The sequence below is a fragment of the Micromesistius poutassou genome (genome assembly GCF_964030765.1).
Source record: "Micromesistius poutassou genome assembly, chromosome: 1".
NCBI lineage: Eukaryota > Metazoa > Chordata > Actinopteri > Gadiformes > Gadidae > Micromesistius > Micromesistius poutassou.
Window position 1 is genome coordinate 24,664,183 of NC_140271.1, and position 7,500 is coordinate 24,671,682.

The following is a 7,500-nucleotide window of genomic DNA, read 5'->3' on the forward strand; positions in this document are numbered from 1 at the left end:
TTCATTTGGGGTAAAAAAAAATGATCCTTTCTCCTGTTTAAAGTCCTGTCTGGTGCCAGGAGCAATTGCTTACGGCCACACCACCGTGAACAAGCCCGATCTCGTCTGATCTCGGAAGCTAAGCACGGTCGGGCCTGGTTAGTACCTGGATGGTAGACCGCCTGGGAATACCAGGTGCTGTAAACTATTTTCATTTGGGGTAAAAAAAATCATCCTTTCTCCTGTTTAAAGTCCTGTCTGGTGCCAGGAGTAATTGATTACGGCCACACCACTGCGAACACGCCCGATCTCGTCTGATCTCGGAAGCTAAGCACGGTCGGGCCTGGTTAGTACCTGGATGGGAGACCGCCTGGGAATACCAGGTGCTGTAAGCTATTTTCATTTGGGGTAAAAAAAATCATCCTTTCTCCTGTTTAAAGTCCTGTCTGGTGCCAGGAGCAATTGCTTACGGCCACACCACCGTGAACACGCCCGATCTCGTCTGATCTCGGAAGCTAAGCACGGTCGGGCCTGGTTAGTACCTGGATGGGAGACCGCCTGGGAATAACAGGTGCTGTAAGCTATTTTCATTTGGGGTAAAAAAAATCATCCTTTCTCCTGTTAAAAGTCCTGTCTGGTGCCAGGAGCAATTGCTTACAGCCACACCACCGTGAACACGCCCGATCCCGTCTGATCTCGGAAGCTAAGCACGGTCGGGCCTGGTTAGTACCTGGATGGGAGACCGCCTGGGAATACCAGGTGCTGTAAACTATTTTCATTTGGGGTAAAAAAAATCATCCTTTCTCCTGTTTAAAGTCCTGTCTGGTGCCAGGAGCAATTGCTTACGGCCACACCACTGCGAACACGCCCGATCTCGTCTGATCTCGGAAGCTAAGCACGGTCGGGCCTGGTTAGTACCTGGATGGGAGACCGCCTGGGAATACCAGGTGCTGTAAGCTATTTTCATTTGGGGTAAAAAAAATCATCCTTTCTCCTGTTTAAAGTCCTGTCTGGTGCCAGGAGCAATTTCTTACGGCCACACCACCGTGAACACGCCCGATCTCCTCTGATCTCGGAAGCTAAGCACGGTCGGGACTGGTTAGTACATGGATGGGAGACCGCCTGGGAATACCAGGTGCTGTAATCTATTTTCATTTGGGGTAAAAAAAATGATCCTTTCTCCTGTTTAAAGTCCTGTCTGGTGCCAGGCTTAATTGCTTACGGCCACACCACTGCAAACACGCTCGATCTCGTCTGATCTCGGAAGCTAAGCACGGTCGGGCCTGGTTAGTACCTGGATGGGAGACCGCCTGGGAATACCTGGTGCTGTAAGGTATTTTCATTTGGGGTAAAAAAAATCATCCTTTCTCCTGTTTAAAGTCCTGTCTGGTGCCAGGAGCAATTGCTTACGGCCACACCACCGTGAACACGCCCGATCTCGTCTGATCTCGGAAGCTAAGCACGGTCGGGCCTGGTTAGTACCTGGATGGGAGACCGCCTGGGAATACCAGGTGCTGTAAACTATTTTCATTTGGGGTAAAAAAAATCATCCTTTCTCCTGTTTAAAGTCCTGTCTGGTGCCAGGAGCAATTGCTTACGGCCACACCACCGTGAACACGCCCGATCTCGTCTGATCTCGGAAGCTAAGCACGGTCGGGGCTGGTTAGTACTTGGATGGGAGACCGCCTCGGAATACTAGGTGCTGTACGCTATATTCATTTGGGGTAAAAAAAAATCATCCTTTCTCCCGTTTAAAGTCCTGTCTGGTGCCAGGAGCAATTGCTTACGGCCACACCACCGTGAACACGCCCGATCTCGTCTGATCTCGGAAGCTAAGCACGGTTGGGCCTGGTTAGTACTTGGATGGGAGACCGCCTAGGAATACCAGGTGCTGTAAGCTATTTTCATTTGGGGTAAAAAAAATGATCCTTTCTCCTGTTTAAAGTCCTGTCTGGTGCCAGGCTTAATTGCTTACGGCCACACCACTGCAAACACGCTCGATCTCGTCTGATCTCGGAAGCTAAGCACGGTCGGGCCTGGTTAGTACCTGGATGGGAGACCGCCTGGGAATACCTGGTGCTGTAAGGTATTTTCATTTGGGGTAAAAAAAATCATCCTTTCTCCTGTTTAAAGTCCTGTCTGGTGCCAGGAGCAATTGCTTACGGCCACACCACCGTGAACACGCCCGATCTCGTCTGATCTCGGAAGCTAAGCACGGTCGGGCCTGGTTAGTACCTGGATGGGAGACCGCCTGGGAATACCAGGTGCTGTAAACTATTTTCATTTGGGGTAAAAAAAATCATCCTTTCTCCTGTTTAAAGTCCTGTCTGGTGCCAGGAGCAATTGCTTACGGCCACACCACCGTGAACACGCCCGATCTCGTCTGATCTCGGAAGCTAAGCACGGTCGGGGCTGGTTAGTACTTGGATGGGAGACCGCCTGGAAATACCAGGTGCTGTAATCTATTTTCATTTGGGGTAAAAAAAATGATCCTTTCTCCTGTTTAAAGTCCTGTCTGGTGCCAGGACCAATTGCTTACGGCCACACCACTGCGAAAACGCCCGATCCCGTCTGATCTCGGAAGCTAAGCACGGTCGGGCCTGGTTAGTACCTGGATGGGAGACCGCCTGGGAATACCAGGTGCTGTAAGCTATTTTCATTTGGGGTAAAAAAAATCATCCTTTCTCCTGTTTAAAGTCCTGTCTGGTGCCAGGAGCAATTGCTTACGGCCACACCACCGTGAACACGCCCGATCTCGTCTGATCTCGGAAGCTAAGCACGGTCGGGCCTGGTTAGTACATGGATGGGAGACCGCCTGGGAATACCAGGTGCTGTAATCTATTTTCATTTGGGGTAAAAAAAATGATCCTTTCTCCTGTTTAAAGTCCTGTCTGGTGCCAGGCGTAATTGCTTACGGCCACACCACTGCAAACACGCTCGATCTCGTCTGATCTTGGAAGCTAAGCACGGTCGGGCCTGGTTAGTACCTGGATGGGAGACCGCCTGGGAATACCTGGTGCTGTAAGCTATTTTCATTTGGGGTAAAAAAAATCATCCTTTCTCCTGTTTAAAGTCCTGTCTGGTGCCAGGAGCAATTGCTTACGGCCACACCACTGCAAACACGCTCGATCTCGTCTGATCTCGGAAGCTAAGCGCGGTCGGGCCTGGTTAGTACCTGGATGGGAGACCGCCTGGGAATACCTGGTGATGTAAGGTATCTTCATTTGGGGTAAAAAAAATCATCCTTTCTCCTGTTTAAAGTCCTGTCTGGTGCCAGGAGCAATTGCTTACGGCCACACCACCGTGAACACGCCCGATCTCGTCTGATCTCGAAAGCTAAGCGCGGTCGGGCCTGGTTAGTACTTGGATGGGAGACCGCCTGGGAATACCAGGTGCTGTAAGCTATTTTCATTTGGGGTAAAAAAAATGATCCTTTCTCCTGTTTAAAGTCCTGTCTGGTGCCAGGAGCAATTGCTTACGGCCACACCACCGTGAATACGCCCGATCTCGTCTGATCTCGCAAGCTAAGCATGGTCGGGCCTGGTTAGTACTTGGATGGGAGACCGCCTGGGAATACCAGGTGCTGTAAGCTATTTTCATTTGGGGTAAAAAAAATCATCCTTTCTCCTGTTTAAAGTCCTGTCTGGTGCCAGGAGCAATTGCTTACGGCCACACCACCGTGAACATGCCCGATCTCGTCTGATCTCGGAAGCTAAGCACGGTCGGGCCTGGTTAGTACTTGGATGGGAGACCGCCTGGGAATACCAGGTGCTGTAATCTATTTTCATTTGGGGTAAAAAAAAATGATCCTTTCTCCTGTTTAAAGTCCTGTCTGGTGCCAGGAGCAATTGCTTACGGCCACACCACCGTGAACAAGCCCGATCTCGTCTGATCTCGGAAGCTAAGCACGGTCGGGCCTGGTTAGTACCTGGATGGTAGACCGCCTGGGAATACCAGGTGCTGTAAACTATTTTCATTTGGGGTAAAAAAAATCATCCTTTCTCCTGTTTAAAGTCCTGTCTGGTGCCAGGAGTAATTGATTACGGCCACACCACTGCGAACACGCCCGATCTCGTCTGATCTCGGAAGCTAAGCACGGTCGGGCCTGGTTAGTACCTGGATGGGAGACCGCCTGGGAATACCAGGTGCTGTAAGCTATTTTCATTTGGGGTAAAAAAAATCATCCTTTCTCCTGTTTAAAGTCCTGTCTGGTGCCAGGAGCAATTGCTTACGGCCACACCACCGTGAACACGCCCGATCTCGTCTGATCTCGGAAGCTAAGCACGGTCGGGCCTGGTTAGTACCTGGATGGGAGACCGCCTGGGAATAACAGGTGCTGTAAGCTATTTTCATTTGGGGTAAAAAAAATCATCCTTTCTCCTGTTAAAAGTCCTGTCTGGTGCCAGGAGCAATTGCTTACAGCCACACCACCGTGAACACGCCCGATCCCGTCTGATCTCGGAAGCTAAGCACGGTCGGGCCTGGTTAGTACCTGGATGGGAGACCGCCTGGGAATACCAGGTGCTGTAAACTATTTTCATTTGGGGTAAAAAAAATCATCCTTTCTCCTGTTTAAAGTCCTGTCTGGTGCCAGGAGCAATTGCTTACGGCCACACCACTGCGAACACGCCCGATCTCGTCTGATCTCGGAAGCTAAGCACGGTCGGGCCTGGTTAGTACCTGGATGGGAGACCGCCTGGGAATACCAGGTGCTGTAAGCTATTTTCATTTGGGGTAAAAAAAATCATCCTTTCTCCTGTTTAAAGTCCTGTCTGGTGCCAGGAGCAATTTCTTACGGCCACACCACCGTGAACACGCCCGATCTCCTCTGATCTCGGAAGCTAAGCACGGTCGGGACTGGTTAGTACATGGATGGGAGACCGCCTGGGAATACCAGGTGCTGTAATCTATTTTCATTTGGGGTAAAAAAAATGATCCTTTCTCCTGTTTAAAGTCCTGTCTGGTGCCAGGCTTAATTGCTTACGGCCACACCACTGCAAACACGCTCGATCTCGTCTGATCTCGGAAGCTAAGCACGGTCGGGCCTGGTTAGTACCTGGATGGGAGACCGCCTGGGAATACCTGGTGCTGTAAGGTATTTTCATTTGGGGTAAAAAAAATCATCCTTTCTCCTGTTTAAAGTCCTGTCTGGTGCCAGGAGCAATTGCTTACGGCCACACCACCGTGAACACGCCCGATCTCGTCTGATCTCGGAAGCTAAGCACGGTCGGGCCTGGTTAGTACCTGGATGGGAGACCGCCTGGGAATACCAGGTGCTGTAAACTATTTTCATTTGGGGTAAAAAAAATCATCCTTTCTCCTGTTTAAAGTCCTGTCTGGTGCCAGGAGCAATTGCTTACGGCCACACCACCGTGAACACGCCCGATCTCGTCTGATCTCGGAAGCTAAGCACGGTCGGGGCTGGTTAGTACTTGGATGGGAGACCGCCTCGGAATACTAGGTGCTGTACGCTATATTCATTTGGGGTAAAAAAAAATCATCCTTTCTCCCGTTTAAAGTCCTGTCTGGTGCCAGGAGCAATTGCTTACGGCCACACCACCGTGAACACGCCCGATCTCGTCTGATCTCGGAAGCTAAGCACGGTTGGGCCTGGTTAGTACTTGGATGGGAGACCGCCTAGGAATACCAGGTGCTGTAAGCTATTTTCATTTGGGGTAAAAAAAATGATCCTTTCTCCTGTTTAAAGTCCTGTCTGGTGCCAGGCTTAATTGCTTACGGCCACACCACTGCAAACACGCTCGATCTCGTCTGATCTCGGAAGCTAAGCACGGTCGGGCCTGGTTAGTACCTGGATGGGAGACCGCCTGGGAATACCTGGTGCTGTAAGGTATTTTCATTTGGGGTAAAAAAAATCATCCTTTCTCCTGTTTAAAGTCCTGTCTGGTGCCAGGAGCAATTGCTTACGGCCACACCACCGTGAACACGCCCGATCTCGTCTGATCTCGGAAGCTAAGCACGGTCGGGGCTGGTTAGTACTTGGATGGGAGACCGCCTGGAAATACCAGGTGCTGTAATCTATTTTCATTTGGGGTAAAAAAAATGATCCTTTCTCCTGTTTAAAGTCCTGTCTGGTGCCAGGAGCAATTGCTTACGGCCACACCACTGCGAATACGCCCGATCTCGTCTGATCTCGGAAGCTAAGCACGGTCGGGCCTGGTTAGTACCTGGATGGGAGACCGCCTGGGAATACTAGGTGCTGTACGCTATATTCATTTGGGGTAAAAAAAATCATCCTTTCTCCCGTTTAAAGTCCTGTCTGGTGCCAGGAGCAATTGCTTACGGCCACACCACCGTGAACACGCCCGATCTCGTCTGATCTCGGAAGCTAAGCACGGTTGGGCCTGGTTAGTACTTGGATGGGAGACCGCCTGGGAATACCAGGTGCTGTAAGCTATTTTCATTTGGGGTAAAAAAAATGATCCTTTCTCCTGTTTAAAGTCCTGTCTGGTGCCAGGAGCAATTGCTTACGGCCACACCACTGCGAATATGCCCGATCTCGTCTGATCTCGGAAGCTAAGCACGGTCGGGCCTGGTTAGTACCTGGATGGGAGACCGCCTGGGAATACCAGGTGCTGTAAGCTATTTTCATTTGGGGTAAAAAAAATCATCCTTTCTCCTGTTTAAAGTCCTGTCTGGTGCCAGGAGCAATTGCTTACGGCCACTCCACCGTGAACACGCCCGATCTCGTCTGATCTCGGAAGCTAAGCACGGTCGGGCCTGTTTAGTACTTGGATGGGAGACCACCTGGGAATACCAGGTGCTGTAATCTATTTTCATTTGGGGTAAAAAAAATGGTCCTGTCTGGTGCCAGGAGCAATTGCTTACGGCCACACCACTGTGAACACGCCCGATCTCATCTGATCTCGGAAGCTAAGCACGGTCGGGCCTGGTTAGTACTTGGATGGGAGACCGACTGGGAATACCAGGTGCTGTAATCTATTTCCATTTGGGGTAAAAAAAATGATCCTTTCTCCTGTTTAAAGTCCTGTCTGGTGCCAGGAGCAATTGCTTACGGGCACACCACCGTGAACACGCCCGATCTCGTCTGATCTCGGAAGCTAACCACGGTCGGGCCTGGTTAGTACTTGGATGGGAGACCGCCTGGGAATACCAGGTGCTGTAATCTATTTTCATTTGGGGTAAAAAAAATGATCCTTTCTCCTGTTTAAAGTCCTGTCTGGTGCCAGGATCAATTGCTTACGGCCACACCACTGCGAATACGCCCGATCTCGTCTGAACTCGGAAGCTAAGCACGGTCGGGCCTGGTTAGTACCTGGATGGGCGACCGCCTGGGAATACTAGGTGCTGTAAGCTATTTTCATTTGGGGTAAAAAAAATCATCCTTTCTCCTGTTTAAAGTCCTGTCTGGTGCCAGGAGCAATTGCTTACGGCCACACCACCGTGAACACGCCCGATCTCGTCTGATCTCGGAAGCTAAGCACGGTCGGGCCTGGTTAGTACTTGGATGGGAGACCGCCTGGGAATACCAGGTGCTGTAAG

General features: G+C 50.6%; 40 non-coding genes across 40 annotated transcripts in view; all 40 read left to right on the plus strand.

The window, feature by feature from the left end:
• Positions 1–67: 67 nt before the first annotated feature.
• Positions 68–186, plus strand: LOC311401881 (5S ribosomal RNA). Its single transcript, XR_014667159.1, has one exon. It is a non-coding gene; the product is annotated as a 5S ribosomal RNA (ribosomal RNA).
• Positions 187–255: 69 nt separating this feature from the next.
• Positions 256–374, plus strand: LOC311392433 (5S ribosomal RNA). The gene has a single exon (XR_014658540.1). It is a non-coding gene; the product is annotated as a 5S ribosomal RNA (ribosomal RNA).
• Positions 375–443: 69 nt separating this feature from the next.
• On the plus strand, positions 444–562 carry LOC311333687 (5S ribosomal RNA). Its single transcript, XR_014632718.1, has one exon. It is a non-coding gene; the product is annotated as a 5S ribosomal RNA (ribosomal RNA).
• Positions 563–631: 69 nt separating this feature from the next.
• Positions 632–750, plus strand: LOC311394864 (5S ribosomal RNA). Its single transcript, XR_014660759.1, has one exon. It is a non-coding gene; the product is annotated as a 5S ribosomal RNA (ribosomal RNA).
• A 69-nt stretch (positions 751–819) lies between these two features.
• LOC311379300 (5S ribosomal RNA) lies at positions 820–938 on the plus strand. Its single transcript, XR_014646369.1, has one exon. It is a non-coding gene; the product is annotated as a 5S ribosomal RNA (ribosomal RNA).
• Positions 939–1,007: 69 nt separating this feature from the next.
• On the plus strand, positions 1,008–1,126 carry LOC311330743 (5S ribosomal RNA). Its single transcript, XR_014631917.1, has one exon. It is a non-coding gene; the product is annotated as a 5S ribosomal RNA (ribosomal RNA).
• A 69-nt stretch (positions 1,127–1,195) lies between these two features.
• On the plus strand, positions 1,196–1,314 carry LOC311417714 (5S ribosomal RNA). The gene has a single exon (XR_014681624.1). It is a non-coding gene; the product is annotated as a 5S ribosomal RNA (ribosomal RNA).
• Positions 1,315–1,383: 69 nt separating this feature from the next.
• LOC311388635 (5S ribosomal RNA) lies at positions 1,384–1,502 on the plus strand. The gene has a single exon (XR_014655075.1). It is a non-coding gene; the product is annotated as a 5S ribosomal RNA (ribosomal RNA).
• Positions 1,503–1,571: 69 nt separating this feature from the next.
• LOC311419198 (5S ribosomal RNA) lies at positions 1,572–1,690 on the plus strand. Its single transcript, XR_014682976.1, has one exon. It is a non-coding gene; the product is annotated as a 5S ribosomal RNA (ribosomal RNA).
• Positions 1,691–1,760: 70 nt separating this feature from the next.
• Positions 1,761–1,879, plus strand: LOC311387091 (5S ribosomal RNA). The gene has a single exon (XR_014653666.1). It is a non-coding gene; the product is annotated as a 5S ribosomal RNA (ribosomal RNA).
• A 69-nt stretch (positions 1,880–1,948) lies between these two features.
• On the plus strand, positions 1,949–2,067 carry LOC311417715 (5S ribosomal RNA). The gene has a single exon (XR_014681625.1). It is a non-coding gene; the product is annotated as a 5S ribosomal RNA (ribosomal RNA).
• Positions 2,068–2,136: 69 nt separating this feature from the next.
• LOC311388757 (5S ribosomal RNA) lies at positions 2,137–2,255 on the plus strand. The gene has a single exon (XR_014655186.1). It is a non-coding gene; the product is annotated as a 5S ribosomal RNA (ribosomal RNA).
• A 69-nt stretch (positions 2,256–2,324) lies between these two features.
• Positions 2,325–2,443, plus strand: LOC311409313 (5S ribosomal RNA). Its single transcript, XR_014673944.1, has one exon. It is a non-coding gene; the product is annotated as a 5S ribosomal RNA (ribosomal RNA).
• A 69-nt stretch (positions 2,444–2,512) lies between these two features.
• On the plus strand, positions 2,513–2,631 carry LOC311413070 (5S ribosomal RNA). The gene has a single exon (XR_014677383.1). It is a non-coding gene; the product is annotated as a 5S ribosomal RNA (ribosomal RNA).
• Positions 2,632–2,700: 69 nt separating this feature from the next.
• Positions 2,701–2,819, plus strand: LOC311381354 (5S ribosomal RNA). Its single transcript, XR_014648323.1, has one exon. It is a non-coding gene; the product is annotated as a 5S ribosomal RNA (ribosomal RNA).
• A 69-nt stretch (positions 2,820–2,888) lies between these two features.
• LOC311416319 (5S ribosomal RNA) lies at positions 2,889–3,007 on the plus strand. The gene has a single exon (XR_014680350.1). It is a non-coding gene; the product is annotated as a 5S ribosomal RNA (ribosomal RNA).
• A 69-nt stretch (positions 3,008–3,076) lies between these two features.
• Positions 3,077–3,195, plus strand: LOC311419405 (5S ribosomal RNA). Its single transcript, XR_014683165.1, has one exon. It is a non-coding gene; the product is annotated as a 5S ribosomal RNA (ribosomal RNA).
• A 69-nt stretch (positions 3,196–3,264) lies between these two features.
• On the plus strand, positions 3,265–3,383 carry LOC311354366 (5S ribosomal RNA). Its single transcript, XR_014637236.1, has one exon. It is a non-coding gene; the product is annotated as a 5S ribosomal RNA (ribosomal RNA).
• A 69-nt stretch (positions 3,384–3,452) lies between these two features.
• Positions 3,453–3,571, plus strand: LOC311383060 (5S ribosomal RNA). Its single transcript, XR_014649916.1, has one exon. It is a non-coding gene; the product is annotated as a 5S ribosomal RNA (ribosomal RNA).
• Positions 3,572–3,640: 69 nt separating this feature from the next.
• On the plus strand, positions 3,641–3,759 carry LOC311356310 (5S ribosomal RNA). The gene has a single exon (XR_014637614.1). It is a non-coding gene; the product is annotated as a 5S ribosomal RNA (ribosomal RNA).
• Positions 3,760–3,829: 70 nt separating this feature from the next.
• LOC311401882 (5S ribosomal RNA) lies at positions 3,830–3,948 on the plus strand. Its single transcript, XR_014667160.1, has one exon. It is a non-coding gene; the product is annotated as a 5S ribosomal RNA (ribosomal RNA).
• A 69-nt stretch (positions 3,949–4,017) lies between these two features.
• LOC311392434 (5S ribosomal RNA) lies at positions 4,018–4,136 on the plus strand. Its single transcript, XR_014658541.1, has one exon. It is a non-coding gene; the product is annotated as a 5S ribosomal RNA (ribosomal RNA).
• A 69-nt stretch (positions 4,137–4,205) lies between these two features.
• Positions 4,206–4,324, plus strand: LOC311333699 (5S ribosomal RNA). Its single transcript, XR_014632719.1, has one exon. It is a non-coding gene; the product is annotated as a 5S ribosomal RNA (ribosomal RNA).
• Positions 4,325–4,393: 69 nt separating this feature from the next.
• Positions 4,394–4,512, plus strand: LOC311394877 (5S ribosomal RNA). The gene has a single exon (XR_014660771.1). It is a non-coding gene; the product is annotated as a 5S ribosomal RNA (ribosomal RNA).
• A 69-nt stretch (positions 4,513–4,581) lies between these two features.
• On the plus strand, positions 4,582–4,700 carry LOC311379301 (5S ribosomal RNA). Its single transcript, XR_014646370.1, has one exon. It is a non-coding gene; the product is annotated as a 5S ribosomal RNA (ribosomal RNA).
• A 69-nt stretch (positions 4,701–4,769) lies between these two features.
• LOC311330745 (5S ribosomal RNA) lies at positions 4,770–4,888 on the plus strand. The gene has a single exon (XR_014631918.1). It is a non-coding gene; the product is annotated as a 5S ribosomal RNA (ribosomal RNA).
• A 69-nt stretch (positions 4,889–4,957) lies between these two features.
• Positions 4,958–5,076, plus strand: LOC311417716 (5S ribosomal RNA). Its single transcript, XR_014681626.1, has one exon. It is a non-coding gene; the product is annotated as a 5S ribosomal RNA (ribosomal RNA).
• A 69-nt stretch (positions 5,077–5,145) lies between these two features.
• On the plus strand, positions 5,146–5,264 carry LOC311388878 (5S ribosomal RNA). Its single transcript, XR_014655297.1, has one exon. It is a non-coding gene; the product is annotated as a 5S ribosomal RNA (ribosomal RNA).
• A 69-nt stretch (positions 5,265–5,333) lies between these two features.
• LOC311419199 (5S ribosomal RNA) lies at positions 5,334–5,452 on the plus strand. The gene has a single exon (XR_014682977.1). It is a non-coding gene; the product is annotated as a 5S ribosomal RNA (ribosomal RNA).
• A 70-nt stretch (positions 5,453–5,522) lies between these two features.
• Positions 5,523–5,641, plus strand: LOC311387103 (5S ribosomal RNA). The gene has a single exon (XR_014653678.1). It is a non-coding gene; the product is annotated as a 5S ribosomal RNA (ribosomal RNA).
• Positions 5,642–5,710: 69 nt separating this feature from the next.
• Positions 5,711–5,829, plus strand: LOC311417717 (5S ribosomal RNA). The gene has a single exon (XR_014681627.1). It is a non-coding gene; the product is annotated as a 5S ribosomal RNA (ribosomal RNA).
• A 69-nt stretch (positions 5,830–5,898) lies between these two features.
• On the plus strand, positions 5,899–6,017 carry LOC311409315 (5S ribosomal RNA). Its single transcript, XR_014673946.1, has one exon. It is a non-coding gene; the product is annotated as a 5S ribosomal RNA (ribosomal RNA).
• A 69-nt stretch (positions 6,018–6,086) lies between these two features.
• LOC311405601 (5S ribosomal RNA) lies at positions 6,087–6,205 on the plus strand. The gene has a single exon (XR_014670555.1). It is a non-coding gene; the product is annotated as a 5S ribosomal RNA (ribosomal RNA).
• Positions 6,206–6,274: 69 nt separating this feature from the next.
• On the plus strand, positions 6,275–6,393 carry LOC311412879 (5S ribosomal RNA). The gene has a single exon (XR_014677207.1). It is a non-coding gene; the product is annotated as a 5S ribosomal RNA (ribosomal RNA).
• A 69-nt stretch (positions 6,394–6,462) lies between these two features.
• LOC311386521 (5S ribosomal RNA) lies at positions 6,463–6,581 on the plus strand. Its single transcript, XR_014653144.1, has one exon. It is a non-coding gene; the product is annotated as a 5S ribosomal RNA (ribosomal RNA).
• A 69-nt stretch (positions 6,582–6,650) lies between these two features.
• Positions 6,651–6,769, plus strand: LOC311384210 (5S ribosomal RNA). Its single transcript, XR_014651006.1, has one exon. It is a non-coding gene; the product is annotated as a 5S ribosomal RNA (ribosomal RNA).
• Positions 6,770–6,819: 50 nt separating this feature from the next.
• On the plus strand, positions 6,820–6,938 carry LOC311371687 (5S ribosomal RNA). The gene has a single exon (XR_014641324.1). It is a non-coding gene; the product is annotated as a 5S ribosomal RNA (ribosomal RNA).
• Positions 6,939–7,007: 69 nt separating this feature from the next.
• On the plus strand, positions 7,008–7,126 carry LOC311397168 (5S ribosomal RNA). Its single transcript, XR_014662861.1, has one exon. It is a non-coding gene; the product is annotated as a 5S ribosomal RNA (ribosomal RNA).
• Positions 7,127–7,195: 69 nt separating this feature from the next.
• LOC311386781 (5S ribosomal RNA) lies at positions 7,196–7,314 on the plus strand. The gene has a single exon (XR_014653382.1). It is a non-coding gene; the product is annotated as a 5S ribosomal RNA (ribosomal RNA).
• Positions 7,315–7,383: 69 nt separating this feature from the next.
• Positions 7,384–7,500, plus strand: part of LOC311334438 (5S ribosomal RNA) — a 119-nt gene continuing 2 nt past the window's right edge. Inside the window, exon 1 of the ribosomal RNA XR_014632792.1 lies at positions 7,384–7,500. This exon is cut by the window's right edge and continues 2 nt beyond it. This is a non-coding gene — a ribosomal RNA (5S ribosomal RNA).